This window comes from Pipistrellus kuhlii, unplaced genomic scaffold, assembly GCF_014108245.1.
Source record: "Pipistrellus kuhlii isolate mPipKuh1 unplaced genomic scaffold, mPipKuh1.p scaffold_m20_p_8, whole genome shotgun sequence".
NCBI lineage: Eukaryota > Metazoa > Chordata > Mammalia > Chiroptera > Vespertilionidae > Pipistrellus > Pipistrellus kuhlii.
Genome location: NW_023425584.1, coordinates 66756789 through 66779923, shown reverse-complemented (window position 1 = coordinate 66779923; position 23135 = coordinate 66756789). Strand labels below are relative to the sequence as shown.

Genomic DNA, 23135 nt, shown 5'->3' with positions numbered 1-23135 from the left:
GTTAAGGCTCTAGATTCAGATTTCTTCTTTTCCTCCAGATGCCTTTAAGAGGATAGCAATGACATGCTATGACTAATTTTTCAGAGGGAAAACATTGTATTGAAGATGGCCATCTGTTGTGTTGAAGCAAAAATCCTGATGGGTACTGTGAACTTGGGAAGGTGGATATTGACAGAGAATTTTGCTTTCCAATGGATTAAAAACTAATATCTCCATTTTCACTTCTGGGTAGTATGCCACAGGTTATGGTAGACCAGTATGCCCACTGTGTCAACAGAAAAACCTGAATAACTTTTTGGAATCATAGCATAGGAAAGCCATGAGACCAGTGAGAACTAAAGGGACTAGATATTTCAGAGAACCAACACTGTTACAAAATGAGGCGATATTTCCAAGCTTCCTAGAGGTTTTTGTCCCTCCTCTCCCCTGGGGACATTTGTCAATTGTGAGAGCAGGCTGAGACTCAGACTTGGCTCAGAAAGAGGCCATCCACAGGAGCAGAGAGAAACCAGTAAAGCTCTCAGGTGTGGTGCGGGTCTAAAGGAGAAATGGGAATCTTAAGAAGCCCCAGGAGCACAATTTCAAGCTGAATGAATGACTGGCAAGCAGCTAGGCTAACCTGCACTTAGAGGGCAGAGGGAGTTGCCGAGCTGTCTCCAATGCTTAGGGAAGAAAGATCCACCACAGGAGGGACCCTGCCTCAAGATCACCAAGCCTGTCCTCCTCAAGACAGGAGCCAAGCTGAAGTTCCTGAGGTGAGAAGCTGGAGATGTAGGTGGGGCACCCAGGTCTCCTTCAAGGCTGAGGAGTTTGAGACCAGCCAGACTCTCAATCAGGATGGTCAAGGCCATGCCCGGGAAATAAGGAGCAGGGAGAGAAAGACTGAGTCTGTCTGAGATCTGACTGCCAAGGCAGCCAAACCCAGCTGACCCCTGACTGGATGGAGATGATCAGCCCTTTAATTTATCAGCCAACAGAGGACCGGGGACTCTTCCCAGGTGGAAGCAACAGTCTGTGGATGGAACCTCTTTTCCTTTCCTTGTCCTAAATGCACAATGTCAAGTATTTGAACTGATTCCATTTAATTAAAATTAAAAAATTAGAATTACTAACCTTACTAAAAAAAAAAAAAAAGAACATATACCTCACAGGCTAATATAGATGAAAAAGAAAACCAACTATGTACCAGTAGGTGTGTTAAATATAAGAATGTAAAAAAATTATGGAAACACTCACCAGAAAATGGCTTGTGAAGTTGTACTCCACTCAAAGCAGACTGTAAGGCATGAATAGAGACAGAATTACCTGGGATTCAGACATTACCACACCAGATACAGAGCTTTAGATGACCCATAATAAATATGTTAAACAGAATAAGGGAAGGTGGACAGAAAGAACGAAAAGATTGAAAACTTGGTGAGGTTAGCAAAACAAGGTAATATTTAGAGAAGTTAAATACCTGGCCCAAGGTCACATGCCTTGCAAGTGACATGGCCAGAACCAGGACATGCTTTTGCCAACTGCACCAAGTTTCGAGGCGAGAAAAGGTAACTTTCTGTGCTGAACCACACTGGCTTCTGCAGATTTGAGTTCCGCTTTCCTTATTTCTTAAAGTATTTCTTCAACAAGCAGTCAGCAGTCAACAGTGAGAACTTCAGGGAATAGAAGTTTCTGAGACAGCACTGCTGGAGGAAGCCAACTGGATTCAAAAGTCGATATGAGACTTCCCGGGCTCAAACCATCTGCTCAGATCCATCCCTTGTTCTGGCTACCTGGTCATTTGGGAAAAATCTGTGCTCTGAAATTATCTAATTCTAGAGGCGCCTGGAATCCACCAAGAAGAAGCATTTTATCCCCCCTCTCTGCCCCTACCCAGTAGGGAACTAGGAAGGTCTGTGATTCTTCTTTGACCCATGATACTGGAAGATTCCTGATCTCATTTGCTGCTTAAAAATTCCCAATAGTTGAGCTCCTTTGAAAGTCCCTAAGAATGACAACAAACATAGCTCTCAAATTTTGTAGGAAAGCACAAAGTTAATGTAATTTCCAACAAATTTTGATCATTAAATGTGTATAGCAATGTCTGAATTGTGATCTCTTCATAAGAAATATGGCTTTAAATTCTTTCAGCAGTCAGACTGGTGGTTGAGAGTCAACCTATGAATTAGGAGGCCACCGTTCCATTCCTGGTCAAGGAATATGCCCATGTTGCGGAATTAACCCCCAACGTGAGGTGTGCAGGAGGCAGTGAGTCAAAGATTCTCTCTCATTATTGGTGTTTCTATTTTCCCTCTCTCTTCCTCTCTGAAATCAATCAATCAATCAATCAATCAATCAATTTTAAACTTTATTAAGGTATAATGTGCACATCATAATATTTACTCATTGTAAGTGTACAACGATCTTTTTTATTTTAGTAAGTTTATATTGTGCATCCATCACTACCATCCATTTTGAAAACTTTTCCATCATCCCTGAAAGTTTCCCTATGCTCCTTTGCAGTTAGTTATTTCCCACTCCCACCTCAGCCTCTGATTTCTGTCTCCATTAATATTCCTTTCCTGACTATTTTATGTAAATTGACTTAAACAGTAGGCTGTATTATGTGTCTGGCTTCTTTCACTTGGCATCATGGTTTTGACATTCATCAGTGTTTAACAATATATCAGAGGTCCATTCCATTGTTGCTATATAGTATTCCTGTGAATGGATATACCATGTTTGTTTACCCATTTACCACCAGTTAATCAAAATCTGAGTTATCTTTTATTGGGGCTCTCATGAATAGTGGTGCTAAGAACATTCATGTACATGTTGGATAGATTCCCAGGAGTAGAATTGCTGTGTTGAGTGATACATTTTTAACATTTTAAGAAATGCCAAATTATTATCTTGTATTACCACCAGCAAAGTAGGAGGACTTCAGTATCAACACATCCTTGCCAATATTTGTTGTTATCCTTTTTAATTATATTTCTTCTGGTGGGTGTATAGCGATGTCTTATTGTGAATTTGATTTACACTTCTCTAATAACAAATGATGTTGAGTATATTTTCATATGCTTATTAGCCATTCATTTATCTTCTGCATCTATCACTCTGGTATTTTGTGTTGCTTCTCTTACACCAGTGATTACATTGTCTGTTCTCTCAAGACTAGTTGTCCTTCTCAATGTGTGTGTTGGGGTCAGACAATAGTGATGATTCACCCAAGGTCGGCAGCCCCTGCACTGGCACTAACTTTGGCTGCAGCTGTGCCCACAGCCTGGGTAAGCACAGACATGGACAGGAAGAGCAGAGGATAGGGTTTGCCTCCTTTCATCTCTGTCATTAAGCAAGATCATATCCTTAGAACTGCGCAGGAGGGACTATCTTTCAATTCTCTTTGTGGCTATCCAACCACAGCAACTGAGATTTTTTAAAATGGGTCTAGGGGATCTTAGCCTGCATATTGAAATCTTCCTTCACAGATGGTTTTGGTCCCACTGGAGAAGACAGAAGCCAAGGCCAGGGTTCTGGTGGAAAATCTATGGCAGCCCAAAACATGTCATGCTTCCTAATTTAGGATTGAGGTGGGCAAAAGGACCCATTTACAAGAACAGTCTGATGTTTCAAACTTGGCTGGCAGCAGATGTACAGTTTCTTCTGGGGAGATGAAGATGGAAGAGTCCTTCTTTCCTGTGGTAGAAGAGACAGCTTCATGCCAGCTTCATCTTTAGGAACAGCCAAAGTTGTTTCCATGGGGTTGTATTAATTTGTCCTCTCAACAGCAGCCTATGAGGGTTCCTGTGTTGTCATATTCTGTCAGCACTCAGCATTACCAATATTTTTAATGTTAGTCCTTCTGGAAAGTAATAGAGTTATTTTATTGTGGCTTTAATTTATATTTCCTAGATAATTAATATGTATAAAACATTTGTATAATATTTATTATATTATATGTTTATCAGCTACTTAAAGATCTTGGGGTGTTGTTTTTTTTTTAGTGTTTGTTCAAGACTTGTGCTCACGGAGGCCTCTACTCATCACATGTAGTCATTTGTTTCTTATTTAAACATGTCAATTAAGACCTGTGGGCTTTATTTCATTGCCAGGGACCCCATTACTAGTGACCACTGCTCAAGATCTCTGCTGTTCACATTATTACAATGATTTTCCCAGTCCTGTTACTTACCACAATTGCTGTGTCCATCATACTTCTAATAGTCAACACTCTGGCCTTTGTCTTTCCAGAATGACTTTGACTTTTCAGGATTACCTCTGTATTAATCACTGATGCCCATTTCAACCTTAGCATCTAACACTGCCTCTCTTCTCAGATGACAGCTGCTAGGTAGATTGTCAGGTATGCTGACTTTGGTAAATATGGTAACACGTCTTGCTATAATACAAACTTAAAATTTTAAAGGCTTAATACAATACATTTTATATTTTGTTCAAGTAACATTCCAATGTGGGTGTCCCTATTTAATGGTCTGTTTCTTCCATATGATCCCCAAATTTTATTTTTAGATATTTACCCAAGAGAAATGGAAACATCTACACAAAAACACTTGTCACAAGATGCTTCATAGTTATTTTCCTTGTTAAATAATAGCACCAAACTGGAAACAGTTCAGGTATTCATCAAGATGCATGTGGAATACCACTCTGTAGTATTAAGGAGAGAGCTACATACACATGCAACAACATAGATGAAGCTCAAACTGTTATGTTCAGCTAAGAGAAGCAGACATGAGAAAGTACATACTATGTTACTCCACTAATGGAAAGTTCTATAACAGGCAAAACTAATACTCAGTGAAAAAAGCAAGAATGGTGTCTGACCCCAGGATGGAGTGTGGCAGCAAGTTGGAGTTGGTAGGGGAGGGACTCAAAGGGTATTTCCATGGTGATGGAAGTGTTCTATATCTTGATAGGAGTGTGGGTTTACATGACTATAAGTATTTTTAAAAATTCATCAAACAATATACTTAAGGTAAAGGCATTGCTCTCTGTTTAAATTATACCTTAATTTGAAGGGAGAAAACCCTAATCTGATCTCTCATTTCTTCCTTTCAGGATTGACAAATATTATAGTTTGACAAAAAGCAGCCCCTTTTTTTGCACAGACTTCCTTTAATAGGAGCCTGGCTGAGGGGCCTTCCTGTTTCATCTTCTCTGTCAGCCTGTTGTCCTGAGGTGAGGGCACTAGATCTGGGCCTCAGTCTCTTTCAGCCTCTGCTTCTTAACTGGAAGGCCAGGCTGCATCAATGCTTCTTCACAAAAAGAATTTTTTAAAATATATTTTATTGGTTTCAGAGAGGAAGGAAGAGGGAGAGAGAAACATCAATGATGAGAGAGAATTGTTGATCAGCTGCCTTCTGCACATCCCACACTGGAGAAGGAGCCTGCAACCTGGGCATGTGCCTTGATCGGGAATTGAACCATGACCTCCTGGTTAATAAGTCAATGATCAACCACTGAGTCATACTAGCTGGGCAAGAGAAAAATTTTAAACATACCTTCTCTGGGACCTCATCCCATCTGCTTCTAGGCATTTTTCCTTGCCTACCAATAGCCAAAATTCCTGTGGTAACTTTGAAGGTTTGGCAAAACATAACTGTATACTGATTCTTCCCACTCTTGCCCACTTAAATGCTGCTCCAACTCCCATCTCTCTAGATTCAGAGACAGCCAAGCTGTCCTGTTCTGTTGCAGCTGATGAAGGCCAATGTAGATAAACCATCTTTTCCTCCTCTCTTTTTAAATTTTTCAATTACAGTTGACATTTAATATTATTTTCTATTAGTTTCAGGTACATAGTATTTGTTAGATATTTATGAAGTGATTCTTCCTGATAATCCCTCTAGTGGTGGGATTGCAAATTGATGCAACCATCAAGGAAAACAGTATGGAGGTTCCTAAAAAAAGTTAAAACTACCTTATGTCCCAGCAATTCCACTCCTTGGTCTAATTTCAATAAATAAAAACCACTAATTCAAAAAATATATATGCACCTCTATATTTATTGCAATGTAATTTACAATAGCCAAGATATGAAAGCAACTCAAGTGCCCATACTTGGCCATGAAAAAAATGAAATCTTGCCATTTGTGACAACATGGATGGACATAGAGGGTATTATACTAAGTGAAATAAGTCAGACAGAAAAAGACAAATGTCATCAAATTGCATATGCACAAAGGTTGAATTTTCCTTTTTCCTTTTACATCTTTGTTCACATTTCAATGAATTCCACTCAAGGCAAATTCAAAGGAATACACACATCTTTTTGAATACTCTACCGCTTTCCCCTCTCTCTTCAAAATTATTCTGAGTTGCCTCAGAAGAGAAGAATGCCACTTACCATGTCTAGCCTCGTTGGAATAATTATGCTCATGGGTGATTGCATGAAGGAGAGAGAGTCTACTCACTCTTCCTGATGGGCCCAAATGCACCCCAGGTTAACTCCCACTCAGAGCTGTTTGCTAGAACAGCCTCCCAAGTCTGTGCTGCTCCTCCTTTGATTCCGCGCTGCCTTACCCCAGTATATTACTCATTTCCTTGTTTGCTTCAGGTTCTGTTTCTGATACTTGCAAGCATGGGTGCCTTGGTTACCACAACCCATTCACAGTGTGTTGCTTTCCCTCTGTATCTCTAGGACCTTTCTGCTTCAATTATTTCTGGGCCCTGAATCTTAGCATTATGACCCATGATCTATGATAGCCAAAAGCAGCATTTATGGAGACTCTGAACCAGATGGTAGGTATGGAAGCAAAGGAAGGAAAAGAGCAAGGATCTTTCTGGAAACCAGATCTGTAGGTCTCAGGCTTGAGCTACAAATGATGGGAGAGGAGTTGGACTATTTCTTATTTCAGGAGCAAAAGAAAATTGAGAGCTGCCAATGGCCATTGGAAGATGAAATAAGCTGTGGGAGGATACCTGTCTGTAAGAAAGGAAAGAACAGGCTTTCTGTTTCAGAGATTCCTTGGAGGGATCCTCCACCCAAGCCTGCGGAGGGGACTCAGGCTGAAATTGGTAACTTACCCCAAGATCCAAGGGAACAATAGGTGTGGTTATAGGTCCTGGGTTTTTTAAGCACCCCTATATGTATATGTATATGATTACTTCAGGCACAATTAATCATATGAGAATCCCTCCTCCTCACAGCCTTCACCGCGCCCCTGACCTTACTCTACAAACTGAGAAGAACACTTGGTTTTGAGATAATACAGTGTTTAGTCACAGGGTTAATAGAAGCATCACAAAAAAAGAGTAACAAGATTGGTGATGGTGATAGAAGCAAATTGTATCCAGAGTCTGGATCAGGTATGAATGTATTCTTGCTGTTGTGGTCTGCTCGAACATCCATAACAGGTAACTAGACACTCTCGTGTACACTCCAATCATACTCTTCTGGTCACAGTTCACATTCCAGCTAACAATGCCCAACTGGTACCATGGGCTTTTGTTCTTTTTCTGGCAAACCAGAGCTTGCCCCCCCCCACCCCCCGCTGTCACCCTAGGAGAGAAAAGTTGTTTGGGAATAGAATGGACAGTAACAAGTTACTCTATAGCCTGTTGTGTAGGCACCTGGTACAAGGCAAGAAGCACTTACACTGACTTTTGATGAGCAGACATTTCAAATTTTGGTTAGACTCTCCAACTATTATATATGGCTATGTTCCCAGATGTGTGACTGTCAGAAAGAGTGACAAGCAATTTGGTCAAAAGCAATGATAATGAGTGACAATCCATCACAATCCTCAGCCAGTCCTGTGCATTCTTTTTGATGTACAAAGAAGTGAGTTGCTAATACATGTTGCCTGTAAGCACTGTAGCTTTTTTTTTTTGGAATTCTTCCAATTGTCCCCCTGCCTTTTTACTTCAAAGCCACTTTCAGCCAGGCCATATTGCTTTTTCTGGATTATTCACCACAGCAAAAAGTGCCCCATAATAGACCATTGGTTGATTCTACAACAGGCATACCAACTGTTATATATATATGTGTGTGTGTGTGTGTGTGTGTGTGTGTGTGTGTTTTCTAATTCCAACCAAGCACTTAAGTGTTATAGTTGAAAAGATGAAAATTTAAACAATTAACACTTTTAAAAATATCATTTCACATCTGATGGTCAGAATGACTATCACCAATAAATCAGCAAACAAGTGCTGGCAAGGATGTGGAGAAAAGGGAACCCCATGCATTGCTGGTGGAATAAAGACTGGTACAGCCACTGAGAAAAATAGTTATGAAATTTGCTCAAAGAATTAAAACTGCTTTTGGATCCAGTGATCCCACTCCCAAAACACCATTCAGAAATAGTGCATGCACCTCTATGCTCATAACAGTATTATTTACAATAGCTAAGATCTGGAAACAGTCCAAGTGCCCATCAGTAGATAAGTGGATAAAAAAGCTGTGATACATTTACACAATGGAATACTATCCAGCTATTAAAAAAAAAGGAACTCTTACCTTTTGTGACAGCATGGATGGACCTGGAAATTATTATGCTAAGTGAAATAAGCAAGAGAAAGACAAATACCATATGATCTCACTTATATGTGGAATAATGAAAAAAGCAAACTGGCAAACAAAATAGAACCAGAAGCATGGAACAAACTGACAGAGGTCAGAGGGGAGGAGGATGTGGGGTTCACGGAATGAAAGAAGGTGAAGAGATTAGCCAAAGAAGATGTATGCATAGCCCACGAAAACAGACAACAGTTTGGTGATGGCCAGAGAGAGGACTGATAGGGGCTGGGTGGAGGTGGTTAAAATAGTGGGAATGGGGGACATCTGTAATAGTCAACAATAAGTAAAGAACATCTTGAAAAAGATTGCCAAAAAAGCACAGATAAACAAAACAGACATCATTGACGTGAAAAATTGATGCCTACACCACTTTTCATGCCCCAACCTTTTGGACCACTTTTAAAATTCTATTGAAGAATAAAGTGTCTTCAATCAAAAGAAGTCAGAAAAATTCAGATATGGCAAAACAACATGAAGAATACCCATAATTATATAATTAAATTTATACGTAGACACATGATTGTGTGTAAGAAGAATGTTTCGGGTAGACTATGGGACTCGATAACAAGGTTTCTCTGGGGAGTATAAGAGGTAAACTGTGTGCCAGCTTCACTGCTTGAATTTTCTTTACAACCCATTCAATTAAGTGCAATAAATAACATTTGTAATTGCAACCATGCAGAGGAATCACCTGAGTCAACTTTTCACATCATTCTGCATGCAAATATGCATACGTCATTATTATTTCACAGAAATAGGACCAGGCAATACATATGACTTCACGGCTTACAAAGAGTTATCTTTGAAAATATTAAGTGACACAAAAAATAGTTGAACATTCAATCATATGCAAAAATTCTAATGCAAAACTGTTAACAAAAACAGGACATGGTTTGATTTCTTTTCACCAGAATGTTCTCAGGAAGAAGTTGCTGTGCCCATCACCTTACTTAGAACCAAACTCTCCTTTATCAGATTCTTTGAAATCACTGGATAATCCCATGACCTTTCTTTAGAATGAATTGCAATCACTTCTTTGAAGAAGGGTGGATCTCAATGAAAGATGCTCGGCAGAACACAGTCCAGTATCTAAATTTCTATCCCTAGCTGGTTTGGCTCAGCAAATAGAGCTTTGGCCTATGGACCGAAGGGCCCTGGGTTTGATTTCCATCAAGGGTACAGTATGGGGCATGCAGGAGGCCCCGATCAATGATTCTCTCGCATCATTGATATCTCTCTCTCTCTCTCTCTCTCTCTCTCTCTCTCTCTCTCTCTCCCCCTCCCCTTCTCTGCAGTCAATAAAAACAAATTTTTTTAAAAAAGAACCTACATTTCTGGAACCAAACAGACCTTAATTCCAATTCCAGGGTGAAGCTTCAGTGAAGAAAATGTGAAAATCTCCCTCAGTGTTTTAAGGTTTGATTTTTGTACTGGTGATAATAACTGCATGTCTCCTGAGGATAGCTGTGTGAATGGAAGGAAATGAAAGGAAGGAAGTGTGCAGCCCTGATGTATGGTGAGCCCATACTCAGTGGTAACTCTCAGCACCTTTGTGATTGATGAGCAGCCAAATCTGGGCACTAACAGGTTGGGCAGCTGGCATTGGAGCCCCATTTCTAGTGGAACCCAAAAGATGGCTCTAACCCCAGAAGTCAGTGTGCCTTCCTTAGAATTCTGGGTCTGTAATGTACCTCACTGGTGTGTCCTCCTCAAGACTGTCAGCTTTCTAAGCCTCAGTCTCCCCATCTGAAATAGGCCTGCTTCCTAGAGCTAGTGCTTAACCCTTTCATGTATCGATATTTGTGGATTGAGCACCAAACAGGTGTAAGAGATGGTGATGGAGAACACGATATTCACAGCATTTACTGTGACTCTCCTCTACTGTGTGCTGTTCTACAAGGTGGGAACTCTTAGTATTCCCATTTTACAGATAATGAAATCTGAAAGGCACAGAGGGAAATCACAGGCAATAGGTAGAGAAATCAGGGGATTTTCTGCACAGAGAAAGCTAGGGAATCTTGCACCCCCATCCACTACCCTGCACAGCCTCTGGTTACAGAGCATCTGTACTGCGTTGAAGAGCATCTCTCCCAAATCATGTCCATCTGGAACCTCAGGCTGTGACCTTATTTAAAAATAGGGTCTTTGCAGATATAATTAGGTTAATTAAAATGAAGTCCTACTGGATTAGGGTGGGCCCTAACCCAACACCATCCTTTTATTTATTTATTTACTTGTATTTTTATTGATTTCAGAAAGGAAGGGAGAAGGAGAGATAGTTAGAAACATCAATGATGAGCTAGAATCATTGATACACTGCCTTCTGCATGCCCCCTACTGGGGATCAAACCTACAACTGGGCATGTGCCCTGACCAGGAATCAAATCATGACCTCCTGGTCAGCACTTATCTTCTGAGCCATACCAGCTGGGCCAACACTGTCCTTTTAAGAGAAAAGAGAAGAGACATGCACACAGGGAAGGCCATGTAAAGATGGAGGTAGAGGTTAAAGACGTACCTGTAAGCTAAGTAACATCAAGGATTGTCATCAACCACCAGAAGCCAGAAAAGGCAAGGAAGGCTTCCCTGGAGCCTCCAAAGGGAGCATGGACTCACTTGTGGATACTTTGATTTTAGACTTCTGGCCTCTAGAGCTGGAGCGAATACATTTCTGTTGTCATAATCCCCCCTATTTATGGTGGTTTGTTACAGCAGCCTTAGGAAACTTATTCAGAAGAGGGAGAGGGGAACCATTATCCTGGAAAGATGGGCCAGCCCTCTTTGCAGCTCTTCTCCCAGCAAAGGACCAGCTCCGTTACCTGGCAGGCATTCTTCCAATCTTTAGGGCTCCTAGCACATAGCATATCCATGGTGACCATAGGTAAACTTTGGAAACACATTCTTCATTCAACCAGCTCCATGTGGACTTTCTCCAGCCTTGCACGTACACCTTCATGAGAAACTGACCCAAAGAAATAGATGGGGAGAGGACCCTGAGCTCGAAGTGGTCCCTATAAGTGGAGGTCAAGCACCCACCCACATTGTATCTTTTCATCTCAATGACAAGGGAACTTCCCTATGGTCCAGAGAACAACCCACATGTGGACTGAGTGAGGTGGAGTGGGAAGGGTGACCAGCAGACTCTCAAACCCACCCTTTCTGAACCCAGAGATCCCCAGAACTGGACCCTGCTGGGCTTCAGAAGCTGAAGATTCCAAGAGCCCTAAAACATGTTTCATTTAAATCCACAATGATGTAAAGAGAACCCCCAGTGTCAATTTCTGCCCGGGCAGTCCACAATACATAAAGATGGACTTAAGGAGCTGAGCCCAAAACCTAAAAATGTTCACTCCCCAGAGATGAGGATAGTTTTGACTTTATACAGTATTGCTGAATCCCTATAACCTAGAACACTCCCTGGATCACAGAAGAGGATCAATGAATATGTGCTGAATGAAGCATGAGGAACTCTATGTTAAGAAGGTGGCCCTTTTTAAATCTCATGATAAACTTCTAAGGGCAATTCCAAACCAGGAATTCTAACATTGCTCTGAGCTTGTGGACCATGAGGAAATCCACATGCAGCCATTAGAGGACTGCTGGGAAGAGGTGAACTGACTGGAATACATTTTTTTTTTTCTGCTTTGTTGGTTATGAGGCAAGGCACATATACCAAGATGAAGGACGAAGGTCACCATCTTGTGTGTCTGGGAAAAGTGGTGGGAGTAGTTTGCAGGTTGACTCTATAAAGACAATTTCATATTCATTTTATGCCCTTCTCAGCTTGTTGTTTTCAATATTTTAGCCACCGAGCTCCTTATCCCAAGGGCATGGAACCAGCACCATCAGTTGGAACAGAACTATGCTGGGTGACATGGGCATAGATTTCCTGGTTCCCAGTCCATTTTGCCACCCCTTTGGCCATCAATACATCCCTCTACATTTCTCAAAATTACCCCTCTGGCTCTGAGAACCTCTGCCTGGGTCATCCTGAGGCCCTATTCAAGGTTCATGTTCCACCATCTGGTCATAAAACTTGCTCCAGGAGGCCAAGAAGGCCCAGGAAAGACAGCTCCCATGTGAACTGAGGAGAAGGTTCATCATGGAACCTTAAATGAGAACTTAAAGACCCCAAATCCACCAGGCAGCATTCCCAGGGCCAGCAGAGTCTGCAGCTTTTGTTTCTCCTTGCACACATCAAACAGGATGCTACCCGCCAGTGGGTTGGGCTGCAGTAACTCACTGGTAAAGCGACACCTTCTCCAATTCCATGTCTCAGTGACCTCTGTGAGGCAGATGGGGATTCCCATGACACTGAAGTTAAATGGGACTTTGAGCAGGAGTAAAGTGATGTCATTATGAAAGAGCAAGGTGTCAAAGAAGCTATGAGTAATTAGCTTGTCCACTTTCTTCGTTGTCAAGTTGTAGGGGTGAGATTTTCCATCATCGTATACAACCTCCAAGGAAGACTTTAAATTAAAAACGGGGGGGGGGGAGGGGGGAGAGGGGGGAGGTAAGTGGTGAGAGAGCAAAAGTTGAATCTTATGAGAAAAAAATTTCAACTGTCTGAGGCTCTAATCCTGAGAGCTGGGAAGATGGAGCATCTGGGGTCACACCCTTGGCATAGAGCCAGGTGAAGAGCCCCTACTGGGCAGGAGGAGACAGACATGAGTTCCAGGTCCACCCTGTTGGCAAAACCCTTGGTCTGATGGCCTCTTGCTTGGGCAAATTTATTTGTAAATTTCATCAACACATGTCTGGGAAGCCATGCTGTGCACAAGTAATCGAGGGAATTGTCCCTGGATTTGCAACAACGGCTGTCCTAGCTCTCCAACACACACCTGGGAAGTTTCTTAAGAATATTGATTGGAGGACTCAAGCTAAGACAGCACCTCAGGAGCTGCTGCTATGCAGCCAGGCCTGGCGCCCTGCCCCAGTGTACCAATCTCTTCCTTGTAGGGTTCTCCAACTCTGTGCTCACTGCTAACCTACTCTCTCCCCAGGTGGAAGCAAATGCTTAGGAAAGTACTTTCCATAGAATTAGACCAGGATTACATGCAAGATGCTGAGAAGTCCAAAGAACATTCATTCTGCCATTTTGGTCCTACACAGCAAGCTATCAAAGGTCCTAGAAGGATAGCAGCATCTCTCCCACCTGCAAAGGGTGATGTTCAGCCACTTGAGCATATACTTAACCTCCTGGTTCTCTGTCCTATGGCTGACAAACCTGAATGGAGGCTCTAGGAGAATATTAAGCAGGTAGGGGCAAATATTTCTACCACACTTGTTTAAAAAGAAGTCTGTTTGCAGTACTTACTTATCTTTCTTTATAAAGCAATGGGACGCAGATAGAATCCACCACTCATTGAGAATTGATCCTCCACAGAGATAAGTCCCCTTGGTAAAAAAAAAAAAAAAAAAAAAAAAAAATCCACCTTCCATGGGAACTCTTGAACATTAGCAGTCTTCTTGTCATCGGTTTTAAAAATGTTTGATCTCTCAAAATCAGAATATACTGTTTCACCACATTTCACTAAAAGCAGCAAGAAGAAAGAGGGTTAGGGCCCAGTAGTCAAAATTGGTTGGATTGGAAGAGACTTAAGGATAATACTGCTTCTCTTAGCCCCTCCATTTCCCTGGCATGCAAATGGCAATGGCTTGGCCAGGGTAACCCCAGGTGGGAGACCCATCAGATAAAAATGTGCCCTTAGGCTGTCAATGGCACACAGTTGAGAGGATGTGCTTATGGGGAGAAATGGTTGCTGCCTTCTCCATAGCTTAGCTTCCTGGGTGGGTCTCCCACTGTGGGCCTTTAAGGAGGAGATACAACCATAGGAGTTTGACCTGAATCTTGCTGTTGTCCCCCAGAAGGGGGAGCCCAAGTGGACACATTCATTTATTTGAAATTGGGCCTCTTTGTCCTCTGAAAACAGGGCCTTGGTATATTGTCTTGGTATATTTTGGACAGATATTTTCAAGGACCTCTCACATGAACCATACAGACACCAGAAATCTTACAGCTGATGGAAACTGATCAGCCTCTCCCTTCCTCTCTGGTTTCTTTTCTGTGTTTCTTACTGTAGTAGTACCAACTTTCTCCCAATTTTAATTCTAGATATCATCCTAATGGCACCTTAAGAGGAATAAAAATTTGGCATTTCCTATGTAATAGGATTACTTTGACCTCTTTTGAAGTCTTTCAAATGTCATTTGAGTCATGAGAAAAGTAAACATCATAAAATATAAACTATTGAACACTTGCTAGTTGCCAGGCACCATTCTGTTCTCTCTAAAACAAAGTATCATGTAAACCCCGTGAGATAACTGAAATTACTATTGCCCATTTGAAAAGTGAGACAACAGAGGCAAGCTTAAGATTGGGATATCTGGCTGAGACCCAGCAGCTAGCATATGACTGAGCTAAAATCTGTAATTGGGCAGTTTGACTCCAGAATCTCTTCTCATAACCATGGGACAAATTTCCTTCTAAGTGTTAACTATGTTTACTCTCAGGAATAAGGCAGTGACATTAAACACATTTCACAAGAAAGTATAATGTGAAAGGTATATATAGTCAAACCATCTGGGCACCACCAGCCACATGTATCATCATCCATCACATGTCATTCATCACCACTACAGCCTCAAGCCACTATATATATATATATATTATTGATTTTTTTTTTTTAGAGAGAGAGAGGAAAAGAGAGGAATAGAGAGTTGAAACATCAATGAGAGAGAAACATCAATCAGCTGCTTCCTGCACACCCCCTACTGGGGATGTGCCCACAACCAAGGTACATGCCTTTGACCGGAATCGAACCTGGGACCTTTCCGTCCGCAGGCCAACGCTCTATCCACTGAGCCAAACCGGTTTCGGTCTGTCTTCCATTCTTATCCCTGCATGACCTGTCCTCTGTACCAGACAGAACACCTATCTCAAGCACCTCTTATTTCTTGCTCTCCCATTTACACTCTCTATGGCTTCTCATTGTAATGAGAATATCAGCCAAAGTCCTTACTGAGCCTCTGTGGGCTCAGTGTGATCCGAGCCCTCCCCAGCTTTCTGGGCCCACCTTTCTCCTGTTACCCCTTCCTATTGCCTCTGCCCCAGCTGCACTGACCTGTCTGCCTCTGAAACATACAGAGCACCATCCAGGGGACTTTGCACTCGCTGTCACTTCTGCTTGGAAATACATATCCCTATCAGATGGGTTTCAGTGTGTGTCTGGTCATCTTAGGAAGGCTTTCTGTGACCACCTACTACAGAGTCTCAACAACCACCTGCAGACCTTCCATCACATTAGCCAGTTTTATCTTCCCCAGACCACTTAACAGGAGCTGAGATTAACTTGTTTATGGATCATTTATACATTTAATACTTCCTTCCCTTCACTATGCTTAAGGGTAGAGAATGCTTAAGGGTAGAGAATGAATATGCCACTCTTTGTTATAAACCCAGCTCCTAAAACAGTTCCCAGCATGTGATAGAAGTTTGATATTTGTCCACCAACACATTGAACATAATGCAAGCTCTATAAATTCTCAGAATCCAGGGAGATGAAACCAACATAGGTGTTAATACACAGCCTTCATTATACTTATATAATGCCGTGTTAAACCAGTTTGGCTCCACATGAGCCTTGAGAAGATATTCAAGGAGAAAGCAGCAGAGAAATCATTCCTAGGCTCATCCTTGGCCTTAAAGCTGCAGGATGCAGCCAGGTGGCATCTCCAGCTTAATAGCTGGTTACTGCTCTCAGGGGTGTTTGCTTACATTAGCCATTCACTCTGGAAAACTCTGGTACTTAATACAGGTGTTACACACACACACACACACACACACACACACACACACACACACAGCTGCTCCACATATAACTTTAAGGTTTGGGTGGTGTGGGAGCAATGATCTGAAAGTCTGGTCCAGGCACCTCCCATCACATTCACCTGAGGAGCTTATTGAACATGCAGTTCCCCAGCTCCCACCCAGAACTAGAGAATTCAGCATTTTAGGACTTGACCTTTTTGAACACAGCTCCCCTGTGCTGTGAGGCACAGACACAAGAACACCACGAAAGACCTGCAAGTCAGGGAGCCATATGCCCAGAGCAGCAGCAGGGCGATGGGCAGCAGAAACACTGCCCTTCCATCCTCCACCCTGTCCTTGGGCTACACCCAGCCAATGCCTGAGAATGGCAGGGGTTGTTAGTCTGTTCATTACTGCCCAACCTGGCAATCTTTTTCAGGAACTCCTATGAACTTGATGGAGACGTTCTCAAACCTGCACAGGAGTCTAAAGCTGCCCTGCCTCCTCCTACTCCCCCACCCTTTATCCATCTCAGGCATTTCCCCCCAATAAAATTTTTTCACATATGTTGAATTCTGTCTTGACATCTGCTGCTAGAAGGTCCCAAACTGACACATATGAAGGTGGGATTGTGATTAAACTGAAAAGAAACAATGATTATCACCCAGAGGTGGATATTGTAATTTATGAGACCATTGGCTCCCCAATTTGGGAAGAGGTTCAGAGTGTTTTTACTTTTCTTTAATAGACAGAAAATCAGTTATTATATAGAATATACACTATACATAACAACATGGTCAACCAACTTGATCTAATATACATTTTCAAACTCCTTGCAGTGACAACAGAATATATCCCTCTGCCAAGTGTCCCAGAGCATCTAATAGGAGAGACTATATTCTGGGCCACAAAAGAAGTCTCAATACATTTGAAATGATTCAAATTGTGTGCTACGACCACAGTGTAATCCTATTAGATAATAATATGATGATATCTGGAAAGTCTCCAAAAATTTAGAATCTGAATACCATACTTTTACATAGCCCATAGGTCAGAGAAGAAAGCAAAAGGGAAAATAAAATGCAAGTTAAGTTTAACAAAATGAAAACACAACATAGATGATTTAGGAAAATGATTCTAAAATATTATTGGGATGAATTTGCAGTACTAAACCTCTATATTAAAAAAAAAAAAAAAAAAAGAGCAAACATCCCAAACCAGTGAACTCAGCTTTCATCTTATGAAATTAGAAAAATAATAAGTGAAACTCAAAGTACTTAGAAAATAGGAAATAATAAACATAACATAAAAATCAATGAAATAGCCCTGGCCGGTGTGGCTCAGTTGATTGGGTGTCATCCTGTGAACCAAAGGGCTGCCAGTTCAATTCCTGGTCAGGGTATATGCCTGGGTTTTGGGTCCATTCCTGGTAGGGGAAGTGCAGGAGGCAACCAATTGATGTTTCACTCTCACATTGATATTTCTCTCTCTCTCTCTCTCTCTCTCTCTCTCTCTCTCTCTCTCTCTCTCTCCCCCTCTCTCTCTCTCTCTCTTCTTCCCTTCCCTTCCTCTCTCTAAAAAAATCAATAAAAATATTTTTTAAAATCAATGGAATAGAAAATGAATAGAGAAAATCTGTTCACCAAAAGCTTATGCTCTGAGAAGATCGATAAAATTGATACACCTGTAGGCAGAATGATCAGAAGAGGTCTGGGGCGTCCTTGTGGGTGTGATAGCTATGGTGAGGAGGTGTAGGGAACTGGGGGATGACCAAGGAAAAAGATAAGACCACAAGGTGACAGTATTATGCACAAGCTTTATTTGAGGGATGCTTTGGCAGGTCTGCCTGCAAGAGAAGCCCTTTCAGCATGAGACCATCCAGAGGGTAAGGCATGGGGACCAACATCCTGAAGGGGAGTAAGACAAGGGAATTCCCAAGGGGAAAAAGAAAGGTATCAGAGAGACTTAGCGTGTAGGTGATGTCACTGAGCAGCATGCTTGGGAGTCTGGGCCAGAGAGCTCTGAAGGGCAGCAGCAGGTTTTTATCTTACCTATGGCTAGCCTATGTTGGGCATGGTTTTGTGGGGTATGCAAAGCAGGCAGGCTGTAAATGGCTAAAATCTGCTCATTTGGGCTATATTAAAAACAGTTATATGTGTTAAGAATTGAATTTGACATCAGCAGGCTTTGAACTAATGGGTATCAACCTGCTGTGAAGAAATAAGCAACCGTAGACCATCTTTTGGCCATTTATAAAACAGTGAGCAGGGCTCAAGTTCATAAGGAGACCCATAGCTGGAGCCCAGCACCACTCACTGGATGTCCCTTCTGCCAATCAAGCTTTATCAGCAAGGGAAAGCAAACAGAGGCTTGCCGGACAGAGCCAGGAAGAAAAGGCCCTTCATTCTATAGTATATCTAGCCCAATACTGGGGGTGCTTTTGTTTTCTAGCTTTATTGAGGTAAATTGATGTATGGCAGTGTGTGTGTGTGTGTGTGTGTGAGTTTAAGATGAATAACTTGTTGATTTGATACTCTTATGTATTGCAAAATGATTATCACAATAACATTAGTTGGCACCTCCATCACGTCTGTTATTACCTTTTTTTTTTATACTGAGAACATTTAAGATCAAATCTCTTAGCAACTTCAAGTATCAAATACAGTGTGACTTTAGTCACCAGGCAGTACATTAGATCTCTGAGACTTATTCATCTATAACTGGAAGTTTGTACCCTTTGACCACTATCTCCCCATCCACCACCCCACCCCTGATAACCACTGTTTTCATGAGTTTGGATTTTGTAGATTCCATATGTGAGATCACCCAGTATTTGTCTTTCTCTGATTTAATTCACTGAATATAATGTCCTCAAGATCCATTCTTGTTGCAAATGGCAGGATTTCTTTTCTTCCCCCTACTCCCGCGCCCCCCTCCCCCCAATGCCCCTGACCCTGACCAGGAATCAAATCCAAAACCTTTTGGTGTGCAGGATGATGCTCCAACCAATTGAGCTACCTGGCTAGGCAACTAGGGCTATTTTAGATTCTATATATAAGTGACATCACACAGTATTTGTCTTTGTCTGTCTGACTTATTTCACTTAGCATAATGCCCTCGAGGTTCATCTCTTCTTTCTTATGGCTGAATTATATATATCTCTACATCTTCTTTATTCATTCAACCGTTGATACTTAGGTTATTTCCATATCTGGGGTATTGTGGTCAATATTGTGATGAATGTGAAAACACAAATATCTTTTCAAGATCCTGTTTTCACTTGCTTTGACTATCTACCCAGAAGTGGGATTGTCAGATCATATGGTATTCCTATTTCTTAATTATTCAAGGGACCTCTATAGTGTTTTTCATAGTGGCTCTGCCAATTTATATTCCCATCAATAGTGTAAAAGGGTTCTCTTTTATCCACACCTTCACCAGCACTTGTTATCTCTTATCTTGATGATATCAATTCTGTGATTCCTCCTTGTGGATTTAATTTCCCTGATAATCAGTGATGTCGAGCACCTTTTCATGTACCTGTTGGTCATTTGCATGCCTTTTTGGGAAAAATGTCTATTTAATCATTCTGCCCATTTTTTAAACAATCAAATTGTTTGGATATTTATTTATTTATTTATTTGTCATTAATCCTCACCCAAGAATGTTTTTTTTTCCATTGATTTTTAGAGAGTGGAAGGGAAGGAGAGAAACAGAGAGAGACACACATCAATTGCCTGCCTCCCACACACCCCTGCCCCCCACAAACTGGCCAGGAATCCAGCCTACAACCAATGCAGGTGCCCTTGACTGGAATCAAAGCCATGACCCTCGGTCTTTGGGTCAAAGCTCCTACCACTGAGCAAACCTGTCCAGGGTTGGATTTTTGTTGTTGTTGTTGTTGTTGTTGCTGGTGTTGTAGGAGTTCTTTATATATTTGGGGGATTAATCTCATTCTGTATGTTGCCCTTTTATTTTGTTAATTGTTTCTTTCACTGTACAAATGCTTTTAAGATTGATGTAGTCTCATGCTGAGTGAAATAAGCCAGTCAATGAAAGAGAAATACCACATGGCCTCACTCATTTATGGATACTAAAGAACATTATAAACTGACAAACCAAAAGTCAGATATAAAGACAGTAAAGCAACAAGCAGACTGTAAAATTACAGCGGGGAGGGTAGGGAGATCTGGAGGAGATAAGAGATCAACCGAAGGACTTGTATACATGCATATAAGTACAACCAATGGACACAAAACTCTGGGGAGGGAGGGTATGTATGGGGGGGCAATGTTAAAATATGTACACAGATAATAATTTAATAAAATAAAAAATAAAATAAAAAAGTTAAACATAAAAAAAAGATTGATGTAGTCTCATTTGCTGACTTTTGCTTTTGTCCTTGTATTGTCATATTGAAAAAATTCACTGCTATGACCAATGTCAAAGAGCTACTTCTCTATGCTTTCTTCTAAGAGTTTAATGGTATCAGGTTTTATGTTTAAGTCTTTGATCCATTTTGAGTTTATTTTGTAAGTGGTATAAGATAGGGGTCAAATTTCATTGCTCTGCATGTGAATATCCATTCTTCCAACATAACTTGTTGAGGAGACTATATTTTCTCTATTGGGTGATCTTGGATCCCTGGCCAAGTATTAGTTGATCACATAAGCAGGGGATTTAATTCTAGGATGCCTATCCTGTTCCACTGTCAGGATGCCCATTTTTGTGCCTGTATCATACTGTGTTCATTACTGAATCTTTGTAGGATAGTTTGAAATCAGACATTGGATGCCTTTCCATTTGTTTATGTCTCTTCAATTTCCTTTGGCAAAGTCTTGTAGTTTTCATTGTCTGTAACTTCCATTTCCTTGGTTAGTCTTATTCCTAAGTGTTTTATTTGTTTTGATGCTATTGTGAATGGGATTATTTTCTCTTTTTTCAGATGTTTCATTCTTAATGAATAGAATTGCAACTGATTTCTGTATGTTGATTTTGTATTCTGCAAACTTTACTGAAATCATTTATTAGTTCAAACAATTTTTTTGTTGTGTCTTTGGGATTTTCTACATACAAAATTATATTATCTGCAAATAGCAACAGTTTTATTTCTTCCTTCCTGATTTGGATGTGTTTTCTTTGTCTTGCTAATTGCTTTGGGTTGGGCTTCCAGTATTATCTATAATAATAAAAGCGTAATATGCTAATTGAACTGGACAGCCAAACCACCTTCTGGATGTCATTTCAGACAAAGCCACGGCAGCAGGGGGTGAGGCAAAGGTGGTTAGGGGCAATCAGGCAGGCAGACGAGTGGTTAGGGGTGATAAGGCAGGCAGGCAAGTGGTTATGAGCAATAAAGCAGGCAGGTGAGCAGTTAGGAGTTATCAGTCAGGAAGGTGAGCAGTTAGGGGCATCAGGCAGACAAACAGAGTGGTTAAGGGCAATGAGGCAGGCAGGCAGAGGTGGTTAGGGGTTATCAGGCAGGCAGAGGGGATAGGGGCAATGAGGCAAAAAGGCAAGTGGTTAGGGGCAATAAGGCAGGCAGGCAGAGTGGTTAGAGATCATCAGGCAGGCAGGTAGAGTGGTTAGGGACAATCAGACAGGCAGGCAGAGTGGTTAGGGACAATCAGGCAGGCAGGCAGGCGAGCAGTTAGGAGCCAGCAATCCAGGATTGTGAGAGGGTGTAGGCTGGGCTGAAGAACCTTCCCCACCATCTCCTGTACACAAATTTTGTGCACCAGGCCTCTAATATTGAATAAGAGTGAGTGGGCATCCATGTCTTGTTCCTGATCTTAGAGTTCACACAATGCTGCAGGTATGTTTACACAATATTGCAATAAAAAGCCCCTTCTAATTCATCAAATAAAAGCAAAGAACCAGAAGTAAAAATATTGCTGGATTGTACATAAATTTAAAATTTCTGTATGTCCAAAATAGAGTTGGAGAAAAGATTTTGCAGCACATATTAGAAAAAGAGGGCTAATGACATTAAAAAAAATTTTGAGGATTCTGCAAATCTGTTTACAAAACCCACTCAAATAGGAAAAATGGGAAAACTATAGGGACAGGTAATTTTCAACAGAGCAAGTAGAAAATGTTACAAATATGGCTGGAAGTAGGGGTAAAGGGCGGTCTTGTGCACAGAAACATTTCAGAAATAGTGGATTAAATAAAATTAAACCATTTTCCTTACTGTGAGATTTCTCAAAACCCTTAACATGTGGAACACCGCTGTGACTTTACAGAAAAGGTGACCATAGAGCTCCTCTCTGAACAGCTTCTAGCAAGAGAGAGGCTCTAGGGAACATACTTGAGGAAATGCTGCATTAACTTATTTGCTCCTGCAACAGCCCCTATTACTTTTCCCACTGAACGAGAGGACATAATGTGACACCGGTGGCCTAAGTTACATTAAGTCCCTCTGCCATCACAGCTCCACTGCTTCTCCCGGGGTGTTGGACCAAAGTCTTTACAAAGAAGGAAAAGCAAAGGCAGTTGCTAAATTGTTGTTCCAAGTCCCTTGTACTTCCAGAACTTTGGGTCCAGACCCTAGGCCTAGGGGATCATCTTAAATGATATATTCACTGAGCCTAATGCATTTACTTTGATTATAATCTCCTCACTTCCAGGGCCATCTGCTCTCACTCAACACCCCCATGGGCCTCTCGCTCAGCTCTGCAGGAGCCAGGTAAGAGGTTGCAGGCCTCTCCCCATCCTCTGCACTGGGTTTGCCTCGCACAGACCTGGAATATCCTTGGGGTAGCCAGTGAACTCCAGGATCAGTGGAATGAGAAACTGGAGCAT

General features: G+C 41.5%; 1 pseudogene; it reads right to left on the bottom strand.

Annotated features, from left to right (window-relative positions):
- Positions 1–7224: 7224 nt before the first annotated feature.
- On the bottom strand, positions 7225–23135 carry LOC118711849 (annotated as a pseudogene).